At 37.4% G+C, this 12690-nt stretch overlaps 1 protein-coding gene across 6 annotated transcripts in view; it reads left to right on the top strand.

Moving 5' to 3' along the window:
* ADGRL2 (adhesion G protein-coupled receptor L2) overlaps positions 1–12690 on the top strand; it is a 623949-nt gene that overhangs the window by 342178 nt on the left and 269081 nt on the right. For 2 of the 6 annotated variants that reach the window (XM_079147428.1, XM_079147432.1), the window contains one exon: positions 4851–4939. The exons of the other annotated variants lie outside the window; for them this stretch is intronic. The gene's annotated coding sequence lies outside the window, so the exon portion shown is untranslated. The remainder of the gene's footprint in view (positions 1–4850; positions 4940–12690) is intronic. 6 annotated transcript variants of the gene reach the window in all.

A 12690-nucleotide genomic window follows, 5' to 3' on the forward strand; every position in this document is an offset into this window, starting at 1 on the left:
GCCCTTTGTTAGGACGTGCAGGAGAATTGCTCAATCTCAGGGGGCAGCTGAGTCTGTAATGACCTGCATTGTAGAAACACACAGGAGTTCACTATCTAGGAATGAAAACTTAAATCTCATTTTATATTTCTTTGTTGACAGTTGCAAAGCAGGACGGTGTAGTAAACAAAATGTTTATTCTGGCAGTGTTGGTTTCATAGGTGTTTCAGATACATTTATTGAATAGGGCAGCAGCCTGGAATGGAAATGAAATGGGAATACCATCTCAGAGCTACATAGAGGTCTTGAAAAAGACTGAATATTCCCTAAATGCAACCATCATGAGGCTGGCATACTTACATTGATGATCTCATCAAACCAATAATTAATAAGCATGAATTAGGCTAATGAAATCAGATAGTGTAATGAAAAGCAGCCTCCTACTTGTTAGCATCGCTATTTTCCCCATTATTTAATCTCTAAGAGAAACTGAATTTGCTGCTGGAGATCTAATTTAGCCTGTATGACTTCTAGTCAATTTTTTTTTTTTTTTAATCTCAAAGAGATTGCCCTTTCTAAAGGGGCAAGTATAAAAATATTAAGAATTTATACAGCTGGGTGTGGTGGCGCAGGCCTGTAATCCCAGCAGCTCGGGAGGCTGAGGTAGGACGGTGAGTTCAAAGCCAACCTCAGCAATAGCGAGGTGCTAAGCAACTCAGTGAGACCCTGTCTCCAAATAAAATACAAAATAGGGCTGGGGATGTGGCTCAGTGGTTGAGTGCCCCTGAGTTCAATCCCCAGTACCAAAAAAAAAAAAAAAATCTATAGAGACACATGTGACATGAGGAACACAGATCAAATCAGAACAACTGCAGACATTTCTTGCTCCTTTCATAAAACTGAAGAAATAGCAGTAAAGTAAATGATGAAAATGCGTTTTTTTTTTTCCAGGTGGGATTTTATAAGAAGTAGAGATTCTTTTTCCCCCAGTAAAAGCTTCTTGAATTTTTTGACACACCTAGTTTAGTAAGTAATTAAGCTACATGTTTCCCTCCATGAATAAATACTATATTACAGTTTGAAAGAATTATGGGGTCAAGAATGAGCCCTTTGAGATGGGCACAGTGACACATGCATGTACTCCTAGCAACTCAGGAGGCTGAGGCAGGAGGATTCAGAGTTCAAAGCTGGCCTTAGGAACTCAGTGAGGCTCTAAGCAATTCAGTGAGACCCTGTCACTAAATAAAATTTTTAAAAAGGGCTGGGGATGTAGCTCAGGGGTAAAGTGCCTCTGGGTTCAATTGCTACTACAAAAAGAAAAAAAAAAAAAAAAAAAAAAGCCTTTTGGCCTGAAGAACTGAGCTGTGAAGATAATCAGGACATGAACTAGGAGATCACCTTCTCTGGTGAGAAGTCATCAGCTGCCTCTGTATCTTAAATCTGCAAGAAAAAGGTGAAAGCAAGTCTGATGTGGTTTGGTTTCTATTTGAGTCTCTTCCAAAGAAAGCTTGAGAATCTGCAAAAGGCATCAAGGGCAAAGGAAGCATGTGCTTCCCATTCTTCTCCCATAGCAGCATGTGGATAAGGGGAGCCCCTGTGTGAACTGGAACTGTTCGGGACCCGTTCCAGGGACTTTTACGTTCTCTCATCTTCTGTTGGAAAACACGTGCCAAGACAGACAGGAAGAATGCATTTGTGAGTGAAGGGTTAAGCCAGCAGGATGTGTAGATTAAAATCACAGTGTATTTCCCATTCGATAATATTGGATCTATTTTGGGATTACTTATCAGTTGGTTATTGTGCTAATAATTGCCATTAAAATTAATACTACATTTTGGGAATTAGGCAGAGAGCTAACAAGTTCGCTTTTACACAGAGCTTTCCAAAAGCAATCTGGGTAACTTGTTTCTGGAATGCAGCTGTGTAAGTTTCATTAACATCTTGCAGGTGGAGCCTAATTTTAGTTCAGCCTTGAGAAGGGGGAATTGTTTTCCTCATGATACGCACAGCAAACAGCAGCAAAGCAGGTGGGGCTTCACCAAGCGCTTGTTTACTTCCCTGTTTTTTAAAAAAACAGATGATTCATATCGTTAATCATACAGTTTCTATTTGATTTTAACATGTCTTTAACAGAACAGTCTGCAGTACATGTGGCCTACAGTTACTCGAATGTAAAACAAAAGCAATGAAATGGAAAATGATAAGAAAATGAGCAACGAATCCTAAATATAGTGGAGGAGAAGCCAGTGAATGAACCGAAGTAAAATTTAGAAATACATCTGTTTGGCTACAAAAGCATTTTAAAAAGCAACCTTCCAGATTCTAGTTTGGCAATTTGAGGTTGGCTCAGTAAGAAAGTTCAATATATATTTTTTTCTGCCATGACAAGAAGGAAACTATTAGCGGAAGGAAGCTGTTGCTGGGAAAAGTGGAGAGGAGGGGTCAGAAAGGACAACTGAGATGCAGATAGCTTTCTCTGGCCAGTCCTGCCCTGGTGTTTGAATTTCAGGGAATGATTGGTAATCAGCTTAAATTTTAGGACTGAGGAAAAAACATTTTAAGGAATCAAGAGTGATTGATGACAGTAATTTCTCTTTTAATTTGTTTAGGAAGTATCTTGAGCTTCACTTGGAGCTTCAAGGGCACAAACCCTGTATGTTTGGTCTATTTAATGTGTTTCACTGTAGTAAACCTACTGTGTGAGTCCCTGGGCATGAAGACAGATCTCTGCCGCCATAATACTGCTGTGTGTCATCTGGCTTAAACAAGAGCCTTTGAATTCTTCTACCCTGTGGGGCGTGCATGAAAATTCCATTACCTCCACAGAGAGGGGGTAGCTCCATTGCATATTTGTTTCTTTCATTTCAGCCTCTTGGAATGGATGGAATTTGTGATTATGCTGTATAGAAGTCTATTGTTCTGAACCTCAGAATAAACCTCTTCTTAAAAGCCCGCTTTGGGACCTCGAAGGTCACCATTCAAGGGTTTCCTTTTATGAAAGTTCTTAACCTGGGCTGTAGGTTTGTCCATGAATGTGCTTCAGAGTATTCATGGAAAAGGTTTTGTTTTGTTTTTTATTTTTTAAATTTTCTTTAGTAGGCATGAATGTGCATTTTTCTCAAGAAAGAGTCCATAACTTTCCTTGGATTCTCAAAAGACTCTGTAATCCCAAAAATGTTAAGATTGGTAGCCTTATACAAAATGTTTTCAGATACCACCTTTAATGTAATGGAGATACAGTGGTTGACTTGGCGAATGAGTATAACTAAAATACAGTTTGTCAGGCTGTCCTCCTACACTGAATTTTAGTTTGACTTAGGAAAAGTTTGCACTTAAGTCTGCCTAGTTTCTTCCATTAAGGTTTCATAATTCCTTATCTCTGACTTTTAAACATGCTAAATGAGCATCTAAGAAAATATTAGATTCTCTAAATATGTGTTTCTGTATTCAACAAAGATTTATTAAGCACAAATTATATTTAAAGGTCCTCCAGATTTCAGAAAGACACGACACACTGTCTCCTTCAGAAGTATCAGGCCTTTGGCAGAGGCCTTAAGCTAGGAAGAGAAACTCAACCCACTGATCTGTTTGTAAAGAGGAAACATTATATAAGGAACCAGATTTTCAAAACATACACTCTTATTTTGAGATATAAATGAAAAACATAAAAGCAAATAATTGCGACCCTTTGACAATGTGACAAAAATCACATCACATCCAAACTGTGCTGTCCTGTCCCACTCCACCCACCTGCAGACTGGCCATAAAGGGGCTGTGTGGGTGACAGACTGGAACTGTGGATGTGGCTCCCAGGGGCGGAATGAGGGAAAAGGTCATCTAAAGGCAAGAGGAACCAGTGTTTCTGAAACTTGGGCTAAGTAAGCATTTTTAACTGACTTTTTTTTTTTTTTTTTTTTTTTTTTTTTTGCGGTGCTAGGGATTGAACCCAGGGCTTTGTACTTGTGAGACAAGCACTCTACCAACTGAGCTATATCCCCAGCCCTTAACTGACTTTTTAGACTATAATTGCACAATAATATGATTATGATTTTCCAACTGTCTTGAGGATAGTCTTACCACGGTTTCCAAAATTTTGGTGCCTTTTCATTCTCTCCTATAAGACCCAGTATTTGGCTGAAACTTATCTATTGTAGCCTGCAACTCAGATCTGTTAAGATTTGTTTCATCCCCCACATCACAGTTCTTTTTCTTTCCCAAAGTGTTCTTTGACACCCTCCAGCCCCCGCATTTACCCACTGGACTGGGAAGATAAAGAGAAAGGGAAGTAACTTGTTATGAAGCAGGAATGAAGTACTTTTTCCAGGCATGTAGACTCATGCCTATAATCCTAGCAACTCAGGAGGCTGAGGCAAGAGGATCACAAGTTCAAGGCCAGCCTCGGCGACTTAGTGCAGTCCTAAGCAACTTAGCAAGACTCTGTTTCAAAATAAAAAATGAAAAGGGGCTGGGGATGTGGCTCAGTGGTAAAGCACTTCTGGGTTCAATTCCCAGTACAAAAAAACAAAAAGTAATTTTAATTCTGTCTCATTGAAACTTACCCTATTAATAGCAGATGTCATCCATTTGATCTTTCCAACACTGTTTTAAGCCTTGATCAGAATGTAAAACTCGGCATCTAACTTGTACTCATCATGAAATACAGGATTATCTTGGGGAGGATGAAATGGATTTGCAGCCCATTTCCAGAACGTAAAAAAGGTTGTTTTGACTATCTAAATGGAGGGCTCATCTAAAAAATATTCCTAGTTAAAAAAAAAAAAAAAAAAAAAAAAATCACAGAATTGGCAAGCTGCCTTCCTCTTTCCTAGGTTTTTCATTTCTTTGTAAATTTTTCCTACTCTCCTTTCTAGGCAAACCTACACTTTTCCTGCTGAGATTCCTTAAGCCATAGAGTAAAATGTCACCACCAGGAAACATGTGATTCATTTCACTCTTGCTGGTAGGTACATTCAGAATTCTACTTCAAGAGGTTTCCTTCCTGGTTTTAATCTAAACCTTATTGGGCTGCCTGCAGTGGCCACCGTGACCACAACTGCAGAAATGAAGTCTTTTCAGAAGCACTTAAAGAAGACCTGCTAGTGATGATTCTGCTTCTGAAGAAGTTCCAATCAGCAGCAGGGTAAAATTTATGAGATTCTTATGAGATTTTTGGTTTCTTAAAAGGGTGCACATACCACAGAGAATCTGAATACATTCTGTGAAAACTGTGCAGTCCTGTCAACCAGCATAAGCCTAGCACATGTGCAGAAAACTTGAAAGGTCACCATGTGGCAGGGCCACACTAGCAGCATCTGAGACAGATGAGATGGAGCCTGGTTAGAGTCTACAGTAGAAGGATTCTGGAACTTCACTGGGGAGCCCTGCCAATACTGATGGTTATCTTTAACGTGAGGATCCATCTTTAGTATTTATTAGTATCAGCTCTGCTTGTTTTTTTTTTTTTGGTCTACAAATTGAGTAAGGATAAACACAGCATTAGCCAAAATCTCTGTAAGTACATGAGAATCTTTACTTTGTAAAAAAGAAACAATAATTTAAGAATAAGGAGTATTTTGATTGTACATACCAACATGCTTGGGTAATGTCTACTTAGTTTTCTTTTTAAGACTTTTTATTATAAAGAGTTATGTAGGCTGAGGCAAAAAATGGCTTTTATACTCACAACTATATATGACTATACATATTAATATAAATATATATGTATATAAATATATGTGAAATATATGAAGGCCATTTTGCCTCAGCCTACATTTATCTGTGTGTGTTTTTTGTTTTGGGGTTTTTTTTTTGTACCATGAATTGAACTCAGGGGCAGTCAACCACTGAGCCACATTCCCAGCCCTATTTTGTATTTTATTTAGAGACAGGGTCTCGCTGAGTTGTTTAGCACCTCACTTTTGCTCAGGCTGGCTTTGAACTCATGATTCTCCTGCCTCAGCCTCCTGAGCCGCTGTGATTACAGGTGTGCACCACCACACCCAGCTTTATATGTGTATTTTATTTTATTTTATTTTTTTCCGGTGCTGGGGATTAAACCCAGGGCCTTGTGGTTGCAAGGCAAGCACTCTACCGACTGAGCTATCTCCCCAGCCCTATATGTATATTTTAAATCAAACCAAAGGGCTGGGGAGATAGCTCAGTCAGTAGAGTGCCTGCCTCACAAGCATAAGACCCTTGGTTCAATCCCCAGCACCAAAAAAAAAAAAAAAAAAAAGCCAAATTAAATACATGTTTTTAAATCAGTTATGCTCATACAACTGCCAAAGGAAGATTCTGTTACTCAAATAGATTGAATTATGTTGGAAAACAGAGGCACCAAACAGCCCTCACCCAGAGGTATCGGACCAATTCATTTGAAAACAGGCCATTGTATGCTGTACTCTTTTTGGATTACTATTAGATGAAACTAAAGAAAAGGAAGAACAAGAAAGCACAAATAGACTTATTGCATAAATGAGAATTGATGACATTAACAATATAAATGATATTAAAATTATTATAGCACATTATCTCTTTACCTACAAGATTATTTGATCTTCTAATAATCATCTTTGAAGGAAGAATGAACATATATTATCAAGTAATTTGACAGAATTGAAGGTTACATCAGAGGTTTTAGAGCAGTGGCTAGTCAGTTTTTTTACTGCTCTTGCTCTGACTAAAAGACCTGACAAGAACAATTTTAGAGGAGGTGAGGTTGAACATCATGGCAGAAGAGTAAGGCAGAGGGAAGCAGCTCACATGATGACCAAGAAGCAGAGAGAAGCTCCACTCACCAGACACAAAATATATACCCCAAAGGCATGCCCCTAGGGATCCACCTCCTCCAGCCAAATCAACCTGCCTTCAGTTACTACTCAGTTAATCCCTATCAGGAGATTGGGTTAAGACTCCTACAACCCAATCATTTCACTTCTGAATGTTCTTGCATTGTTTCATACAAGAGCTTTTGAGGAATATCTCACATCCAAACCATAACAAGCAATAACATATTTTTGCCAGTATAATAGATAATAAAACATTAAACTTTAAAAATTAAAGATTTTACATAAACACTTGGATATGACTAATCGAGAAAATAGAACGTTCTAACAGTACTGGACATACCAGTCCCATATCCCCCATCACAACGTGGGACCACAGTTCTCCTTCCTATTGCCTCACGCCTGGTTTCCTATTCATTAATCTTTACTGGCCTTTGTGGGCATTAGATTTTTTAAACCCTGATGTAAAAGGATTTTCATAAGGATATATCCTGACTTGATGACAGAGGTAGGCCTAAAATGCAGGTCTATTGGCTGCATTTTATTTACCATAACATGTTCATGTGGACTAACATCAGGATAGCTCAGCTCTCTTTCCTCTCCTCCAAGAACCTCCTGCTCCACTGGATTTCTCACATTTGCCAAAGAGTTTGTTCCTGATATTGTTGGTACTGTTCCTCAGGTTTTTAGTACTGTCTGCTACTCTTCCCTCTCCTGACTAAACCTTAATCCTAGTGTTCCACTCAAAGTCCCCTGCTCTCTGTAGACATCTCAGAGCTGATATGTAGCTTCCCACCTGCCATCATTTATTCAGTCTCATCCTTTATTCAATAAATGTCATATAAGCAAATGAAAAAAGGAAATGGTAGTAGTATGCTAATACCTTAGTCTGCAGTTGACTTGCTCTTCTCCCCTGGTTTATGTTGGAGTGACAACATAACGGTTTCATTCTCTGTTTAAACGATGGGTCAGATTACTTAATAATGAAGAGTTGGGGAGAATGACATCCAGCCACATCTATTATAAGTAATGTGTACAAAGTTTGGGCAGCTTCTCTTTGAGGTACTCCAACATGAAGCTTGCAGATTCAGAATTTTAAATTCATTTATTTATCAAAAGTGTCCTTTGCTTGAGCAGAGAAGCTCACGTTTCTTTACCTCTTTAGTTTGGTTAGCAGGGAAAACATTAATTCAGTCTAGAGAAGGCAGTATTCTGCTTTACCTCAGCAGGAGACAAATTGGTGGCTGGCAGGGAAAATTATATGTCAAAAAATGATGCAGAAAAGATAAGAACTGGACCAAGTTATTGATTCATTCCTTAACTCTTACTGTGTCCCAGACATAAGTTAGGTCCTGAAGATAAATAGATATATAAATAAATAAGTGCAGTGAATATTATGGGCATCTATATAAAGTCCTGGGGATATAAAGGAGACAGCAGTCAGCACCGCCCAGTAAGTCAACATGTTTCCTAAGTAAATTGACCTTCAAACTTCATCCTAACAAATAGGAGCATATTTTGCACTCACTTTGGGTCAGACATTAAAGAATGTTTAATGCTACAAGATAAATTAAGAAGATAGATCTGTCCTTCATAAGAGTATAGATCATATGGAAAACATTTAAGAACATAGTGGGTGCATAAAAAAAGCACCTGGGGGCTGGGGAGATAGGTCAGCTGGTAGAGTGCTTGCCTCGCAAGCGTAAGGCCCTGAGTTCGATCCCCAGTACCACAAAAAAAAAAAAAAAAAAAAAAAAAAGCACCTGGTAGACACAAAATAAATGAATAGAGATATACGCTCTGAGATTCCACCTGAATTTCAATCCTGGCTCAATTATTTGCTAGCAGAGTGAGCATGGACAAATTTGTTAATTTCCTTGTGCCTCAGTTTCCTCTACTGTTAAAAAGATCGTAAAACTCTCTACTTCAGTTTAGGTGAGCAATAAATGAGATGATACATGAAAAATGTTTAGAACATTAACTGACACATAGTAATAAAAAGTAGCCATTTATAATATATAATGTAGTAGGAAACTATATACTATTTTTCTTTGAAACAGCCATCATTTAAAAAAAAGATCATATATTTCCAAAGCATTTATTAATGAAAATTTAGATAATTAAAACAAAAAAGAAATCTCATATCTAATGTACTTGGCAACATTTATGTTTAAGTTTTGCATTTTATTCTCACTCATCTTAGATAATGAAACCAGACCAGGTTCCATAATTGCCCTTCTGCAACTAACTGTTCAGTATTCAGTTTCTTGAATTTTTCAGTGAGGTTCATCTCCCAGCTGTAGTGAATTAGCATGATACTACTGTGCTACTGTTTCCAATACTGCACATTACCAAAGAGAACTATTCTCAGTAACAAATTTTTACTTTCAAACCTTGATAATATTGTGAATTTTTCTTTTTCCTGAGGTGCTAGAGATTGAACCCAGGGGCTCTCTGTATACCAAGCAAGCACTATACCACTGAGCTGTATCCCCAGTCCCTAAATTGTAAATCTTAAAGTTTCTTACATTGTGAATCTTAATTAAGTACATACGTACACATACAAACATATATAATAACATACACATGAACATTTTAGGCCTTTTAAAAAATTATTTGGCTCAATTATTTGCTAGCAGTGTGAGCTTAGACAAATTTGTTAATTTCCTTATGCCTCAGTATCTTCCTCTGTAGTAGAAAACCAGGGACACTCTAACCACCAAGCTACATCCCCAACCCCTTTTAAAATTTTTAAATTTTGAGAAAGGGTCCTGCTAAATTGCTGACATTACTGAGGCTACCCTCAAACTTGTAATCCTCCCGCCGCAGCCTTCCAGGTAGCTGGAATCACAGGCATAAGCCTCTGCTCCCAGACATAGGACTGTTGAACATAATATCAATCAAAACCGTCTTCTGGAAAAAGTCTCAAAATCCTTTATTTCCTACTAATTATTTGATTATTCCTATTAAATTCATATAATGCTGAGCATTCTGGGAAAAATAACCTTGTGAAAAATCTGTCATATCGGGGGGACTTCCACTATCTTCAGATGACCTACCATCCTTTCAATATCTGCTAATCTACAGGAACAATCTTAGGTCTTTGAACATAATATGTGTTATTCTATAAAAGAATTAATATGGCTCTTAAAAATGCAGGATGAGGATGTAACACAGGGATAAGAGCAATTGCCTATTGTGCTCTGGTTACTGGGTTTGATCTCTAGCACTTAAAAAAAAAAAAACTCTAAAAAATACAGTATAAGGAAAGTAAAATTAGGGAAGACCTATCAATAAAATGTTATAAGAATATAAGGACTTTATTACTTGCTAATACTGACTGAGATAATACGAATTACCAAACAGAAGCTATTTCCTCTTTTAAAGTTGTTTTTCATTTTATGAATTAGGGGTCATCCACTATTTCCATCTTGAAGGAAAACACTGTCTCCATATTGCTGCTTCCATGTCACCCTTAAGTGTGCAAGGCTGACACAGCTCTGTTTTGAGATTCAAGCGTGAGCTGCTGAGAATCCCTCCCTGACCATATTCCCCAGTCTTCTTCTGGGCTTTCTTCCACATTCTTGGGCAACACCTCATACCACTATGCTCTTCACATCTTTTTCATTCTTTCCTTTCCCAAGTCTTCTTTCCACACCAACCAATTGTTCATAACTTGTTATAGAGAAATTGAGCCCTTTTCTTATGTGGTACTTCTCATGAAGCCAGGCCCAGAAGGACTTTGACTTTCTCAACTTCAGTGTCTTGTCCAGATTCATCTAGTTGTTTTCCTTAAAAACACACCATTTGTGCTGGGTAGAAGTGTTTCCCCTGGGCTGGGGATATAGCTCAGTTGGTAGAGTGCTTGCCTCATAAGCACAAGGCCCTGGGTTCAAATTCCCAGCACCACAAAAAAACCAAAAAAACCCAAAAAGAGTGTTTCTCCTCCCAAAAGGCAAAAATAGTGGCCTTTTTTCTTTCATAGGAAACAATGTTGAGGGTTTTTTTTATGTCCCCTTTCCATATGTAGATGTGTTTCAACGAATACTTTTTAAGTGTTTTGTGTGTGTGAGATGTTTTGCAGAACAATTCAATATTCATACTTCCAATAATGCTCATTGCAGGGCATGAACCCCCAGAAGCTGAAGCAGAGTTATAGAAATAAGGCCTTGTGTTTTTAAGTAGAAAGGAATTTCAGAGGTGCCCATAGAAACTATGCTGATTATTCTTGTTGTATCGTGGAGAATGGATCAGAGACAAGAAGACTAGAGATGAGTCAATGCTGACCTGATTTTACAAGCAGATTCTGAGAACATCAAACCAATGAGTTTGACATCAGTCCTTAGAAATATTCAGACAAAATTATTAAGGTAAAAGTGAGCATTTTGAAAAGATGGCAGTGACTACTAGGTTCACCAAGAACAAAACCGTCCCAAGTACACTAATTTACTTTTACTCTCCAAAAGAGAGTATAGCTGGATTTTAGCAAGTCTTTTAATCAAAATACTCATATGTTCCTAGAAGATAAGTCAGAGTTGGTTTTTAGTATAGTGAGGAAGTTTCCACAATAAGAAAATTATTTCCTTCACAAGTGACTTAGAATGAGCTTTGGAGCCAGAGAAACTTAAAGTGCTGCAATTTATTGGCCATGTAAGTTTATGAAAGTTGCATAAATTTCCTGAACCTTAAAATTCTCCACTGTAATGAAGGATTAAAACTGTGTCATGATGATGCTGTGCATCTTCAATGACATAATGTGAATGAACACTTTTTAGCCATCATTAAATAAGTGCTCAATAAAAATGATAGGTGTTATATTTTATTCTCCTTACCTAAGGCTATAAATGACAGTTTCCAACATGAAGAGAGGTCTCTGAGAAATGCACTAGTATGCTTTAGCCAATCATTTGAAAGGAAACATAAAAGCCATTGTAACTATATGGGTAGGATCCTTGCTATGCTATATACTCTTTCAGGAAAAGGACCCTGTCTCCTTGTTCTATGTGTCATTAGTGCCTGACATAAAACCTGACCCCACAGTAGCCACTCATGTGTAACTTAAAGAATGATATGAATAAAGTATGACAACAAAGACAACAAAGACATTGGATAGCGTACTCAGGATTCAAAAATGTCTTGAATAAATAGAACAATGGGCCAATGTCTAAGATGAACTATAGTATGAATGGATTAAAAGTCCACTGTTTCATCTGAAACATTGGTTGCAACAAGTTACAATAGCTTGAAATAAACAGAATTTGGCATGAAAAAACTTAGACATTTTAGTTTTGTGAAAGTTCAAAAACTGAGAATAAGATGATGCCACCCCTCCACAGTGTACATTTCCTGCCTCAGTAAAATTTTAAATGATTAGAAATGGAGTCCAGAACAAGGCAGGCATCAGTACCATGTACTTTGCATAATTAGACCACATTTTAAGTAATGCATTCAGTTATGACTGCCACATTAGGAGAGACATGGACAAACTGGAATCTATCCAATATGGTGATAGGCCTTAAAAGCCATATCATATTATAATGATTAAAGGAATGCTCGGTCTAAAAAAATAAAAGTAGACTTAGGGAAAAATGATAGCCATTTTTCAAATAGTTGAATAACTTTCATGTGGAATAGGAATTAAATTTATCCTCAGAAGCTTCAGAAAAAAAAAACTCATACCAAAAAATAGACAATTCAGGAAAGGATTGGTCAAAAATAATGATGATCTCTATTTAAAAGGAGAATGAAATGTCTTAGAGGTAATGATGGATCCTCTTCAAAGTTAATTTAAATTTATTTAATAAATGATTACTGTTCACATTTATGTGAATACTTTATATAAGCCCTGTATTTTAGGGAAACCTTCAAAAGTGTATAGGTTCATTGATATATATCATTTATAGTTTCCACATGCATATTTAAAATG

The sequence above is a fragment of the Sciurus vulgaris genome (genome assembly GCF_902686455.1).
Source record: "Sciurus vulgaris genome assembly, chromosome: 1".
Classification (NCBI taxonomy): domain Eukaryota; kingdom Metazoa; phylum Chordata; class Mammalia; order Rodentia; family Sciuridae; genus Sciurus; species Sciurus vulgaris.